This window comes from Papilio polytes, unplaced genomic scaffold, assembly GCF_000836215.1.
Source record: "Papilio polytes unplaced genomic scaffold, Ppol_1.0 DF822845.1, whole genome shotgun sequence".
In the NCBI taxonomy this organism is placed as follows: domain Eukaryota; kingdom Metazoa; phylum Arthropoda; class Insecta; order Lepidoptera; family Papilionidae; genus Papilio; species Papilio polytes.
This window is the reverse complement of record NW_013526359.1, coordinates 4,499,447-4,515,809: the sequence shown is the minus strand read 5'-3', so window position 1 is coordinate 4,515,809 and position 16,363 is coordinate 4,499,447.

Here is a 16,363-nt window from a genome sequence, read left to right as displayed (position 1 = left end):
GGCGTGCGCGGGCGCCGGCGCGCGCCCCCAGCCCCCGTGCAACGCCACCGCGCCGCCTGCCACCCCGCTCGCTCTCTACCACCACGCTACCAGCGCTGCCTCGCCCTACCACGCCGATACAACCACGGAGCTTACGACATCCGCTAACCTGTTGAAAATTACAACAATATTATGACCTAACCAACAAACAATTGCTATCTTAAACGACAAACAAAAAGGTACAATAGATTCCAAGTTTCTTATTTGTAAAGTCGTGGTACCAATTATGCAAAATAATAAACGTTGTTTGACTAATACAAACTTGGAATGTGTAAGCATAAACATCTCAAAAGTGAATTGCATATAAAATTGCAACTTCACCCAAACTGAGATATGGTCGGGTGAAAGAGTAGAAATCATTAATAACAATCAGTACCGCATCCTCAAGAGAGAGCCGATGCTAATTGGTAATTCCGAATTACCGACAAGCGCCATCTATTGTTGCATAGCAGAAATAGTTGTTGTAGTCGTGAGTGGCGATATTGATCGATGGATCACGGTAATGAATCGATTGGAGAGCGATAAGTGAGCGCTGCGCCACCCAGCACGACACCAACCGAACGGTAGTCTCTCTGCGTCAGACTGCGCATGATGTGTTTGTTTTGTTTTTAAAATTAGAATAAGATGTACGAAGAGATTGCTTTCTCTATGCTTACTCTATGTTCTACCAAAGAGTATAAAAAATTTAAAGTGACCTATTTAACATTTTAAATTGTTCTTTCACTGTTTACTAAATACGGGTATGTAATTGTGATAATGTAAAATATATTTACAATTGTTAATCCCGTAACATTATGTTCCTATGGCTTGTTACATCTATTTACCCTAGTTCAGTTCAAAGAGTTGTCATCTTTTAAATACCCATATTACTGTTTTCATGTCAGAGTTATATAATCGTTATTACATCTAACAGTTGCCAATTACTGGCATATTATTAATACCAGTGCTCACAGCTTGTTAATAATTCAACTTGAATAAGTGTTAAGTTAATTACACTAACTTATTGGTGACAAGTCACGTCACAAACTGGATTTATTTGAATTACCTTTAGTACTTATGTCTGTTGAACTAAGAATCATAGAAACAAACATTGAGAACATTTATGATTGTATTTCTTTATAAACAAAATCAGTATTTATAAAAGATTCTGACATATTTCATTAAATTCATCAATTTTGTTCATAAATTGTAAAAACTTCATTTAAATCTATTCGTATAAAACATCTTGTACTAAAAAAGTCAATAACTAATTGACTTCCAAAAACCCTTAGCAATAGTTTTCTATCAATAAGTAACTTATCATATATTACTTACCTTTGTACTTATTTGATCAAAGCTGGATAGAAATGCTAGTTATGTACATAAATAAGAATCTTCAAAATAACTATTAAATCACATAAAAAATCGTATCTTACAAAATGCATAAAGTCACAGGTACTCAAAACGGGACACGTATTTGATCTTTTCAAGTCCCAATCGAATGACTTCACTTTGATATTTCCCCTCGCAGTTCACAATGGGCCCAAGGTTCGACCTGAGGGTACGCTTACAGTCTAGTCAAAGCGAGTGCCTGCTAAATTGGATTCGAACTAATGTAAAATGTCGTAGGTCGCGTGGACACAGTCAGAGGTCCTTTGAATTTTGCGGTTTTGATAACACCATGGCTTTTTAATTGCATCCCCGAGTGTAATTAAAGTTGATAAAATTTATTTTTCTATTTCAAAAGTTACAGTAGCATAAATATTGTAGGAAATTTGCATACGAGATGTAAAATATAAAATTTGTATATAGCAAAATGAGAACTATTAAAGTATAAGTAAAAAATATGAAAATATTATTGACAAATATTGTTTCCAAATATGATCAAAAAAAGATATAGTAACTTTTACATACTTCTAACTATACAAACTTTAAATATAAAATCCAAGCTTCATCTATACTATTATAATAAAGCGTAAACACACACTTCTTTGTTGCCTAAGATGTAAGCAATAACAGTATATTTTTGAATAATTCTTCTTTTAATAAAAAGCCCTACACTTGCGTCACGCTTTAGGCTATATATTTTAACGCCATTAAACTTAGGGGGTAAATATTATGGATTAAAACCCAAATGTGGGTAAGAGACCATAAGTTGCTGCCAACATCAAAGAAGCAAGGTTGTCATCATATCTTGTCATTTTGACTTTTGTGATTGGTAATTTGATAGATGCAAACAATAAAATAAAATTTTCATAATTTCATGCGAATGAAGTCGCACGGGAACAGCTATGTTAAATACAATTATAAACATATTTCCGTTTAAATAACACCAAAAACCCACACAAATCATTTAAAAGCCTACATAGAAAACAGCAGACTTGTTAAAGCAAATCGTAATACTAAACTCCAATCAAATAATATCAATCAACAATCTCGCATACAAGCATATCCCTCGTCACAAACCGGTCAACTTTCCACGTCAAAAGTCTAAAACGTCGTGAAGATACAAGCCCGGCATCGCATCATAACAAATATAATACATCACCAGCAATCAGACGGCCGTTATCTCTGTGCGCGATCGCCGACCGCCTTTATAAACTTCTCGTTATCGGCCCCACTCAGAGAGTATCGGCTTACCGCCTACAAAAAGTTGTTTCTAATTAGTCTAATTAGCTCAGTACCTATAGTTATATAGCCTGGGAAACCTGTGTGAGCCAATTGAGACTTTAAAAGTCTCAAGGACTGACCCTTTCCGGCTTTCGATGTTATTTATATTTTATATTCCGGTGAACATTTTTGCATATGAAAATCACTAGTGACGCGACTCTACTTCGAATTGAGTTTACAAGAATTGAAGTAAAAATAATGAAAAAAATGTTTTTAGTTTATAGATAGACTAGCTGTTGCTCCCGACTTCGCCCTCGTGAAATTAAAAAATATAGCCTATACTACTCACAGATAAATTACCTTTGTAACGTTGAAAGAATTTTTAAAATCGGCCCAGTAGTTTAGGAGTTATTTCTACATACAAAAATACAAATCTTTCCTCTTTATAATATTAGTATAGATAAATTGTATTACGAAATATCAGAAAAATTATTAAACATTGAAAAATGAATTAAATGTACCTTAAGTTTTTTGAATATAATTTAAAAAATTAAAAAAAGCGAGATAACGTTAAAAAAATTTTGAGTGAAGGTTTTGAAATCCAGTTTAAAAGCTAACGATACTTATATTAAAAACAAACCAGATAGAATTTTCGAGTAGTTTGTAAAGAACACATCGTATGTTCAGAATATTACGAACATGACTGATCGTATTAAATTTAGAGTTGAATTAATTTTACTTCCTAATGATAAATAAGCACAAAGTAAAAAAGTACTTTTTAAAGATCTTATAAGGGTCAAAGTTAGAAAGAAAAAAACACTTTTTCATACTTAATCTAATCAAAATATGTGACATTTATAATAGAAGTTGGCAAATGACTGATTTCGCTCAAATGGCGAATCACTATTAACAGATCTGCTATAGGCTTAAAAGGTTGTAGATACTTCCAAAAAAAGAGAATAGTAAGTATGCAAGAAAACGATATTCTATTATTTAATATACCAATTACTTGCTTAAGTAGTATATTATTATAAAGTAAGCTAGTTGGGTATATACATTAGAAGAGATTCCGAGCTAAGCAAGTGTAGGCAAATGTTGAAAAAACAGTTACCCTGTTGTAAGTGGCCGTCTGAGAACGTCAAAGGCTTGCAGCGCTCTAAACTGGTATAAAGTTAGCGTCGAATTTAAAAATTCCACCCGAGAATTGCAGATACCGACTCGATAGAGATGTTTGTCTAATATGTACTTTGGGAAAAAAACAAATGAAAACGTAACCTCTGTTTTGATTCAAACTTTTGTATATTCAATATACAAAAAATACAAGTATATTTATTAAACGATACGATACAAATTTAAAAACGATATAAATTATAAAAAAACTATTGTATTTTTGTCTGTATTGAAGTAACTTAAAAACTACTGGACTGATTTAAAAAGTAATTTAACATAGGCTACGTTTTTATTATTTTGAAATGTCACGGACGAAGTCGCGTGCTACAGCTCATCTTTCCATTAAAAAAGTTAAAGATAATTTTGTTCATAGATGCTGTTTGTCTATAAATTTAAGTAATTTCTGAACGCACTCTTGATAGCAAGGTTAGTCAATGTCATATCATTTAAAACAACTAATAAATAATAATGTTATTGTCATTTACAAAATATTTATATTGATTCTAACTTAAAAGAAAAAATCTCAGTTTTAAAATCCAAACATAAAATTACATCGTTGAAAAAACACCGAACAATCTGTGAAGAATCTATTTCACAGCACTAAGCTTGCATCTAAAAGTTCTCTTAAAGATCGGATGTCTGGTAGGTTCCGCTTGCGCACACCTCATTAGTTCCCGCTTTGATTCAGCGCTACTCCGGGGCGCAGGTGGCGCTAATGTTCCGGCTCTTTGCTGAATAGATTCGCTAATCGAATACCAGAACGATGGCTCTTTTCAACATTCACTAACTTGCATACGTTTTATTTGGTAACAGTTTAAAGTTTCACTTACTATTATATCCAAATAGAAGTTTTAACTAAATATTAGTAAATTATCTGCTATGACGTCAGACCAGATTAACACCAAGGTAAGCTGTATAATTATCTTTGCATTTAAAAACAAAAACTTTCTTCTAAACTAAATTGGTGTACAAGAAACGTCAGACATTTTTTTAATTACGCGGCAAATGATTTTAGATGCATAAAAGTAGCAATTATAGAAATTATTTACTTTTTGGCACACCAAATTACAACCAGGATTATAACTCTAACCATATTGCGGAAAAATACGGAACTAATTTCTTTGCGTATATTAGAAATTGATGTTATAGAGAAGCTGATAGTAGGGTCTTCAGATTAGGGTTACATTCGTGATTGTATAAACAAGACATTGCAATAATGTTTGTTTTTATGAAACAAATGACGAGGCAAATTTGAAGTAAATCCTCTTTGATTCGGTAATTAGTGTAAGGAACAAGCTCGTACGTTTACGAGGATGGGCGCCCGCGAATCCATACTGGATTCAAAGTAATTTGAAAGAGCGCGCTTTGTGAAAACATATAACCCGTCCGGAGAGCACTTACGCGTTTAGATTTGAAACGTCAAAGCCGCTCTTCCTTTTCACTGCGTTTTTATAAAATAAAAAAAAGCGTAGCGGGGCGGCTCTCTGTATACTTACATAATTAACATGTGACGTATCCGTTAAGTTTTTAAAGTTACTACGTATGCATGCTTAGTGGGCCCTTTAAATTGTCGAGTGTCATAGTGATCGTTTGATGTTTTTGCCTTTGCGGTTTTCTTTATTTTTATTTTTTTCAAATTTTCGTCTATGTGTTTATTTTGGGCGCCCGTTTTTATGCTGTCTGTACTGACTATGACTGGCGTTTAGCAGCGAACGTATGTCACTTTTGAGATTTTATTTGTACCACTGCTTTGAGCCTTGGTCAAATATTTATAACATTATGATATCTTCAAACTTATTGCACTGAAATTGGAGTGAACAGAATAGAAAAGATGTCTTACTACTTTGGGACGTTTTCTTTACATTTATCGTTTTCTTGTCTATGTCTTGTCTTGTCTTGTATCTGTCTATTGTTTTCTAGTCTTGTTCCCATATTGTATTGCCAAATAAAACTTTATACTGTAGATTTCGTTTTCTACGCTGTCAAAACAAATGCAAGCTAATTGCGGTTACATAAATCGATTTGTTTTATCGAATTATTAGATAACATTCGTTTGCTAACGCCTTGAGGTTATGTCTCACACTTACACGCAGTCTTAATAGTAATAAATTAGAATGTCTTACAAAATGCCTGTTTGTTAGACCCGCGCGGGCGGCCGCCGATTTGTTACCATGATTCTGAATTGACGGGTAACGACAGCAAAACAGTTATTAAAATTGTAGTGATAGAAATTGCATCATTTGCCCATGTCCCTTTTGAACCACCACATTTACATAGAAATTCTTTATTTAAAGTAAAAAAAAAAACATAAATATAAGTATATATAGTGTTAGAGTAATAAATTTAAACCAAAGTTGAAGTCAATATCAGGACACATTCACTAGAAAAACTTCATAACTGTAGAAAACAGTCGCCTAGTATCATTAGTATACTTCTTATATTTATTTCCACTAAACCGAATGTTTTTTTTAATTGCCAACGTTTTTGCTGACCTTTGTACCACATAGAGTAACAGAACGCATAGCAAGCGGCAACATAAATCAATCTGTAGCATTGTGCTGCATTCAATACGGAATCTTCACCTTTCTGCATCGCTACCAGGCCGGCAGCCGAAATGTTAGCGATCAATAGAGCCAACATAGCGGGAAACACTTTGATGTTAGCTTTTTTTACTATTGATATGATGACTGTAACTTAGAACTTTCAAGTATTATTTTCGTCATGTTAAAATTAATTTTCATAATGAAAAACTGTAAAAAAAACTTAAAAATTATATTTTTCTAAGGGAGAATATGAGTGAGTAATCATTTTTTGTGTAAATAATTATGATTTATGTATGTTATGATTTTTTCAAGTTTAGGAACATTCGATTCATAATCTTTAAAAGGGTATCGTATAGCAATCACGCTCTTTTAATTAACAACAACTTAGCAATTTATTTCTTTACTAGCTATGACTCGTAATTCATCACGCGGGGAATTAAAAAAAAACAATTTGTAGTCTATACATACCAGACTATGTTCTATTACACCTATGCTTAATTTTAACCCGATCTATGCAGTTGTTTTGGAGTAACATGGTAACAAACATCCATCCATCAATTCGATGGATTAGTAAAATTTAAAATTATTCAGAAGAATTGTATCCAAATTAACGTTATAATATTTTAATTAATTTAAACATAAAAGCATAATGATAAATGACAATTTAAATGTCACGGGTGTATCCGAACCGACAGACAGCCGCCATAAAAATAAAAATATCATAAGCGGAATACATTGGAAGCTTTTTACTTTTAAAAAGGCTCTATCTTAATCCTTATTAAGCCTCATCGTCAGAAGGGTGAGCCTCTAAGGCTATTGAGACCAAAGAGGTGTTATTTGGAACCATCGTGGATTATTTTATTTTACATTTTTTGTCACAAGATGGCTCTGGTTTCGTAACACTGGGAGTTTGATAGCTATAAAAGATTTTGATAGAATGAATGCATCATTAAATAATACGGTTTCATTTTAGGATGTAAGGTGAGTTATGTTTTTTGTAGCGCTAATGTTCGTTTTAACTTCTCCTTGTTAGAGTGTATTCTAACTAAAGATCTGAATTTTGTAACAAAATGAACTTCGTCATTTTTGTCAAAAATTTTTCTTTTATCAATTACTTAGCTGTTGCTCGCGACTTCGCCTGCGTGAAATTAAAAAAGCCTATGTTACTCACAGTTGAATTACCTTCCTAACGTTGAAACAATTTTTAAAATTGGCTTAGTAGTTTTTGAGTTATTTCAATACACACAAAAATACAAATCTTCATAATATTAGTAAAAGATGTAGTGCTATTAATAAAATTTTAAACTACAAATCCTATCAGTTTAATTAAAGCGTTAATGGCCGTTTTCCCTGCTGTATTTAACCATTCGTTAGTGTCCTCGATAACATCATGAAATGCGTTTCCGAACGTAACTTGAGTTTGTAGGCGATAAAACTTTGGACAACCTGAATCACTAATAAAATGTAATCTTACTAATGTTATAAATGCAAAAGTTTAGATGGATAGATGGATAGATGGATGGATGTTTGTTAGAGTTTGTAGCCTAAGCTACTGAATGGATCTCGATGAAATTTGACATAGATATAGAGGATAATCTGCAAGAACACATAGGCTACTCACTTTTGTTTTTTTAATTTCACGCGGACGGAGTCGCAGGCGAAAGTTAGTGATAAAACAAATGCAAACTTTAGCACCCCAACGTAAGTCGAACAAAAGTTACAGTACAAGTTGTAACATAAGTTAAAGTCTACGTACTTGAATCCCTATTGCCGACCGTATCAAAGGTGCTTTTACAAATCAAACCGTGTAATGACAGTATGTGAGAATTATTTGTAAAACTGTCAATGGCTGTATCTCTTTGTCAAGGATATGTCATTAATGGGCATAAAAAATTGTCAAAGTAAGCGCCCCAGGGAGTTGTTACATAATAGGGATGTCAACACTCCAGTCAATGGCTTTTCGAGTGTAAATAATGATTGCTACAGCACTATTACTTGGTAGACATGCCGGCGCGTTTGATATCGATTGTTGGTCTCGATTTATTGATTTTGTACATTGACACCATTTTGCAATATTTTTTTTACCCTGTACTATTTTTTGTGAAATAAACTTCAAGTGTATAACGAAGTGAACACTGTTTATTTTTAAGGAAATTTCAGAAACGGAATGTCTTGAAGGATATAGTTTACGTGGATAAGTGTGTAATGCAATCATACTAATATTATAAAAAGGAAAAGTTTGTTTGTTTGATTGTAATGAATAATAGGCTCAAAAACGAATGGACCGTTTTTTTAAATTATTTCACCATTTGAAAGCTACATTATTCACGAGTAACAAAGCCTAATTTTTTAATAATTCCACGCGAACAAAGTCGCGGGCAACAGCTATTTATTAATAGAATAAAATATAAATTTTGGTCAATCGCGAGCAATAAAATCGCCTATTTATTTATACATGAAATGTCCTAAGACATAAGTTTCAGACCTTAAGTAAAAAAATGTATTAGTAGAATAGTTTGTATGGAAAATAATTCACTTCCACTTCGTAGCTAAGTTAAATATTGTGGGAATAAATATGAAAATTATAAGAAATATTTCTACAATTATTATCAATATTATCTTATTGCGATAGTTTGTTAATAAAGCAAAGATAGACTCCACCTGTCATAGTTTCTATTATAAGCTCTGTGGAAATATACAGTGTGTTTCTATTTTCTTTTTTTTCAGACTCTATTCAAATATGGTGATTATTACAATAATTGTGACGATAAATTAGCAACTATGTATTTTATTTGAATTTTTATATTGTAATCATGAAATTTTCCCTAATATTTTGTTGTAATAAATTTAAGAAACGGGACAACTGTCATTCATAATATTAATTGTACAAAATAAGATTTATCGCTTTTATAATTTTGCAAATTATTTTGTAATGTATATAAATTATTTATTTGTGTAATTTTTGAGATATATATTAATCTGTACTTTTCAACTAATTTTATTATTCGTTCTAATGTACTAAAATTGATTTTATCTTTGAATCGATTTTACGCAATTATTGTAAAAAAGGATCCTACTTGAGCGTTACAAAATTACCCGGCCCCATGTCACTGTCAGCTATTGTAGTTCGCATATCGTTTACCGCAAAAATTATTCACAATCTCTCAACAATGAGTTCTCGAGATCTCTATTTAACGAAATTATAAAGTTTCCGACACACCCGGTGCGTACAATGATGTATTCTTAGCAAGCTTTTGAGTTGATACATGCAACTTTTCTAAAGAAATTTTATTAAAATGTACCTATTTTAACGAAATAAAATTATTTCTATGTTTCAACGAACACATATATTAGTCTGCTACTGAATTTTTATAAGTTTTTAAACTTTTGCAGTATTAAATTTATTTGTACACTTGAAAAATTATGCGCGTATATAAGACTTTATAAGTAAATACTTTATATCTTGTATTTAGCTTTCTTCACGTTACATTAGTATTAGAATATTACTTTTCTTAGGGCCTGTCCCACCACTGGCTCAGATAGGTTAGATAGAGTACCAAAATCCGATACTTCCATCACATATTTCATACGTTGGATTATCTGACAATTTACAAGAATTGTGGGACAGGCTTTTATAGAGACGCTAATAAAAATTGATTTTAATTGTAAAAGTTAAACACAAACTCATATCATAAACCTAATAATTTTTCCTATACTATAATTATAACCTCATAAACATTGCTTAACTCGCGTAAGCACGGCTTATAACAAATCTTTTAAAGTTATCTAAGTATAATACTGAAATATGATAAGTTTACAAAATAACCAACAAAAAAATAAAGGTCTATCTGTTTACTATTGCAAATTATGGACAACAATATATTTAGTAATTGTTGTACAAAAAACCGGCGTCGGGTGTATTGGTTATACAAAATATCGTATTACATTAGGGCGGTAACTTGATTTTAAAAATGTTATTAAATAGTTGTTAATATTGAAAGATATTTATTTCATTTAAATTATATTGAAGGTTGTGAATTTAAATTTGTTTTGTAAAATAAGGTTTTATTTAAAAATAAAAAGAGTGTTTTCTTTTTGTCCGGATGGTTTTTGCGATTAGGTATTTTTAAAACCGTATTCTGTATGTTATCAAATTCCAAATTTAGGACTATTGATATTAACAGGCTCAAGGAAATATGGCAACTTTTACTTATATTAGACTTTAACAAGTATAGCATTTGTCAGACCCTAAAACAGATAGGTATAAACGTAAAAATGACTTAGAGTTGTTCCAAATTTATTGTAGTTCTGAAGTTTATTGAATTGTAAAATATAAAAATAGTTGTTATGTTTTTGCAAGGAAGATTTTTTTATAAAGTTAAATGTCAGTGTATATTTGAAGTAATGAGTCCATATGTGTACAATTGGTTATAAAAATGTAAAAACAATAGGTTATTGAACCTACCCAAAGCGTGGAGCGACGGCATAAAGCAATATGATGCACAAAACGTTCTCAAGCACAAAAACACAAACTTATTCACAGTCCTTTAGGTTACCAAGTTATGTATTGACCGGTATATTTTTAATTCGAGTTTCGTAAGTATAAATAATCAGTGTAGCGCGTAATCATCGAATGCCCTAAGTATTGGGTGGGAGCGCGTTCGGGGGCTCCGAAGCGTTCTCGATGTCACGGCTCGGTTGCGACTGGCCGAGCCATCTGATTCCAAGTCAGCCGTGTGAGCATCGCAGGGGCGGGGCCTGGGGCCGCGCTCACCCCACGGGGTGCGGCGGGCACGCACACCGGCGCTCCCCACACATACAAACGTCCATACACGCCCACTACCACGCCGGCTCCACAAGCATGCTGTATGACTTCGCGAGTCGAATGCTTTTTTTGAATTTCGAACGATAAGTACGTTGTTTTATTTCTTGCATTTTTCGTTGTTTTTTTAAATCTTTTGTTTTTGTTTTCTTTTGTTTCGAATTGGGTGATAGGTTTTTGTTTGTCAGATTATTTTTCGTTTACGTAGAGTTTGCTGTCAACAATATAGTTTTATTCAAAAGTGAATAATTTAATTTTTAAATCAATACATTTGAAAATCTGTTTTGTTAATAATGTTGTATTTCATACACCACATTTATAAATTGTGAAAATAAAACAGTTTTGTCAAAGAATAATGTAGTATTTATCTCAGACCAACAATATCACAGCATTATATTCAACGATATTTATTTATACATTCGCTTGTAATAAGTATTTTATGTGTAATATTCGTACGTAAGGTCTGCGGGGAGTCGTAAACCGTGGCAAGGTTTTATTGCAGGCACACGTCAATGTTCACGACTCTAGGTATTGTAACGTGCCACATTTGACGGTTATAGATGGAAATAAAACATTTTACATTTATTGGTAACAAATGGAAAAAAATAAAAAATTATACGTAGATACCTACCATATATAGAAAAACGTTTCTCGAAAAAAGTAAAGAAGGAACAATAAAAATAAAACATCCAAGAGTTTTTTTTTAATTTTTATTTGTTGACATTATATATCAGCGTCTTTATTCATTTTTTATTTTAAAAATGATACATCATATCATATCAATTCACACGATTAATTGGCATCGATACGCATAATCGTAACGGCCGCCCGCCGAAACGTAATAACCTAAAATCAACAAAAACGTTTTCGCGCGCCGCGTCACAACAATGGCGGACACGCGGCAATGTTCACGCCGCTCGCTCGCTGAATGACTTAGCCCTAATTTATACAGGACTAATTTCACGCTCGCTCTTAGTTATTGTGAGATTTTGCGATACCATGTCACGGTATTCGACACGGCTGGTTAATGCTCCTCGATTGAGACGTCATCTTTTTTTTAATATCCATCCACAGTGCGTTTTGGTAATGCTAAATTTCTTCATGCTTTTAAACCTTACTTACTATTTTATTTTTAAATTTTCAGTTTTTAAAGCTAATTGAAAGGTATAAAATTAATTCGAGCGTTATTTGCCCTTGACAATGCTCGCGGTCGATATACGAAAAAAATAATGGAACTTTTTTCTTTTCTGTAAAGAAAGTGTTTGTCTAAGAACAATATGGAACACCGCAGCGGGACATCTAGATACGCGGGGCCAGAGTATTTTCTTAACAGAGTTTTTGTACCATATTTGCACTCATGCCTCGGTTGAATAGCATTGGATCCTTAATTTACGCATCGATAGATTTATTCTGTAGTTTCGCATTTGTAAGGGATTGTTCTTGGACCGTTTCGTAACATTGCATTTTCTTGTTCCCTATTGTGTAGAGATTTTTATTTAGACTCGCGGAGTGCATTGTGTTGGCCTGATTATAAAGTATAATGCAACGCTTTTTAATTAAACGTAGCTATTATGAGATTATTAAGAAATTCATGAAATTAAATTTACCAATTTAATTTACAAGAAAACATAAGTTACAAACAGTTTAAAAAATATGATAAAAAAGATTTTTCAAGTTTGTTACTCTGCATACGTTATATATGCCCTTAATTATGAGAGGTTTTGTTTTTTACCTTTAGTATACTAACTGTATATTAAGGCGAAGCACTTTGTTAGTCTATTCTAATATACTAACTACCTTTTGGATTCAAAATTCCTTTCTTTATTTCTTCTACATGAATAAGCCTTAATGTAGACCTGTAGTCTTAACCAAATGTGGTCACAGAAGGCGCAAAAGGGCCACAATTATGTAACAAAAGATCCTTTAGGATCTTCTGTAAAGATGTTTCTCGATGGAGAAAATATTCTGAAAATTTAATCGTTCCTCACATTTGCTAAAAGTTTTTAAGACTATAAAAATAAATCTAGACCTGTTGTATCCTTATTAAACGGAAAGCTAACCCTTGTTTAAATCTCACCCTATGTACCTAATCGATCGAGTTGAACTTACCACCGCACCACGTGAGGTGTGACGTAACCTTTGAAAAAAGCGCATATTCGCGAGCGTAAGGCCGGGGTAAGCTAGAGCACAGCTGCGTCGCCTTACACGCTTCGCTGCCGGCTCACAACATCCCGCCGACTAAGTAACGAATGCTTTGTGCATGCCGATAGATTACATGGTGTAAGACACGAGCGACAGCGGTTTAAAGACCAAAGGTACTTAAGTGATTTCCAGCACAACGGCTTATGTTTCTCTTTTGAGTTAAAAAACTCTGATTTACAGATAAAATATCTGGCAAACATGCTGATTAACAACGATACTATGGGCAATCTTTGCTGGTAATCTTTTCGCTGGTTTGTTTTACTATTCCACTTTTTCTACTGAACGTACCGTATTATGGAAATATTTATGTCTAACTAGCTTTCGCCCGCGACTCCGTAAGCATGTAATTTACAAAAAACTAGGTAGCCTATGTATTCTTCCAGACCGTCCTCTCCGTCTCTAAATTTCATCGAAATCCGTTCAGCAGTTTAAGCTACAAACTCTAACAAACATCCGTCCAACCAAACTTTCGCATTTATAATATTAATAAGATTTGTATATATGTAATATTTGACTTTATTCTAAACCTATTCTACAACTACAAAGTATAATCTCTTGTTACTTGGACCGATATATCACATTAAAAAAGGATGAGAATCCCTTTCACCGATAGGTTACAGATTAGATCGGTCCGCGGCCAATTTGACGCGCGCTGTCTTCCGCAAACCGCGCGCTTTTTGTGTTTTTTTTACTTATATCACTTTGCCGCACGACGTTATCGATGGAATAAAAAGTCGCACATGTTTTTTTTATTTCTCATACACTAGTAAGACTATCAAGTCTACCGTTTATTATAAAATGCTCGATTGCAATTAATTATAAAGATATGGGTTTTATTTAAAATTGATTTTAGGCTCCTCTTATATGTCTATAGATAAAAACCTATTGAACCCTTATTTAGTTATTGGTGTATATTGTATGAATTATATGTCCATTCCTATTTAATTACATAAATATCCCCCTAACTCCCCCTTCAGTTCTTTGGGTTATTTAAATACCGCGAAACAAAAACAATGGATTTAATATTTTGTTGAATATAATGATATGTACCCTTCGCCGCCTCCGGCAATGAATTCATAAACATAGTCCTCTCTGAATGTATAATTGTGTTGCATTTGTAATCATCTGGTAAAGGGGAACATCAAATCTGCTACGAGTAGACGACTATTATTTACTAAATATGTAGTCCTAAAATTATCAGAGAGTTGCTTGCGACTTCGTCTACGTGAAATTTAAAATTATAACCTATGTTACTCACAGATAAATTACCTTTCTAATGGTGAAAGAATTTTTTAAATCGACTTAATAGTTTTTACGTGAAACGGATACATGCAAATATACAAATATTTTATCTTTATAATATTAAAGAATAGATATCACATGAACAAGTAAGTAAGTTCGGTTTTCCTCTGCCTTTATTCTGCCTTCTATCTCACGAAGGCAGAATAAAGGCAGAGGAAAACCGAAGAGAAGTAAAGGACAGGGAGACTCATGATGATTATATATGCTTAAATAAAAGAGAGGGCATAATTAGCCGTTGTTAATTTAAATTGATTGTTTATTTAAAGGGACTGAAGGGTTTTTTTCTTGAAGTTGTCATCCCAAAGTCCTTATCTGTACTCACTAATACACCAGAATGTTTAAACGCAATATACTAATATTAATTTCATTTAGTTCTTATTTCATCTTGTAAGTTTAACAACACGACTTTGAAATATAAGAAAATATCAATATTTTCAACAAAATCTCTTTAAAGCAACCTCTTTACTTATCTTAAATAAAAAAAATCGAACATTCGCCGATGCTAAAACAACACGATGCATCATAATTTCCCCCGCCGTTGTACGATCTTCCCGCGCACGCACCTTTTCTAGCCTCTTCTAGCACAAAGCTTTACTCATATGCTCTGTCTCTTTCACGTCGGGGCGTGTTCTGTTTTCTGATTGGTGGGAGGGAGAATGGCGTTTGGCGCCGTCGGCAGCCTCCCGTCGGCATTTTCCCGACGCGTTCGGAAATCGAAAATCGGCAAGATGATACGTTTGAAAATTTCGTTTTAAAACATTTTAATGTGTGTTAAAAATATTTTTAATTGATTAGTATTTGTGTGATTATAATAATAAATTCGTGCTGTGAAATGTGTGCAATTTGAAAACAATAATTTGCAATCAATGTAGGTGTAATGTTAGATTAGGTAATTTCTAATAAAAAAATCCAATTATTTTTAATTATGACGTGAAAAGGTAGTGTTGTGTAAATGCTTATTTTCTATGTTAAAAAAGAGACGTATTTCATAGAATTCTTGGATAAGTTAATTTTAAAACATAATAAAGTAAATAAATAAGTTGTTTTAACTCTTTTTGTCTTTATTACATTGAAAATTTGAATATAGTATGATATTCTATAGTGTTTTATTTCTTCTGATATATGATTTAATGAATGTTGCCCAATATTTAAAGTTTTGCTTGTGTAAAAGCATTTATCTATTTTTAATCCACTCTCATATTAAAAAAAAATTAAATGAACTGAAACTAAATACAAATTGGTGAACAATAAAACAGTACTTTAATATTTACGATTAATTTGGCGACATTTAATAAAGATTTTAACCTTGTTGTAGATCATATTTATAGTAAAAGCTCCATCTTGTTGAAATAATTCAATTCTAATGACATCTACATAATAAGAACTGACAAATTTTAATTATTTCACTAATGAAATTAAAATTTACTTTAGTGAAAAATGACTAACGAAATATAATGCCTTACTATGTTCTAAGTTGTAAATCAATAAGAAAACTATTAAAACAATTGTAAAATGTAGAGTCGAAAAAAATATGCTAAAAGGTCCTGAACTATAATCAAATATTTATAAACAGGTATATATTTTATCTCACTTACTTATCGTAAAGTTACCCTAACTTAAATTCTCGAACTTATTCTAGTTTACATAATAGATCAATGTAAACTGTAATTTCGTCTACAAAATATTTGCTACAAAA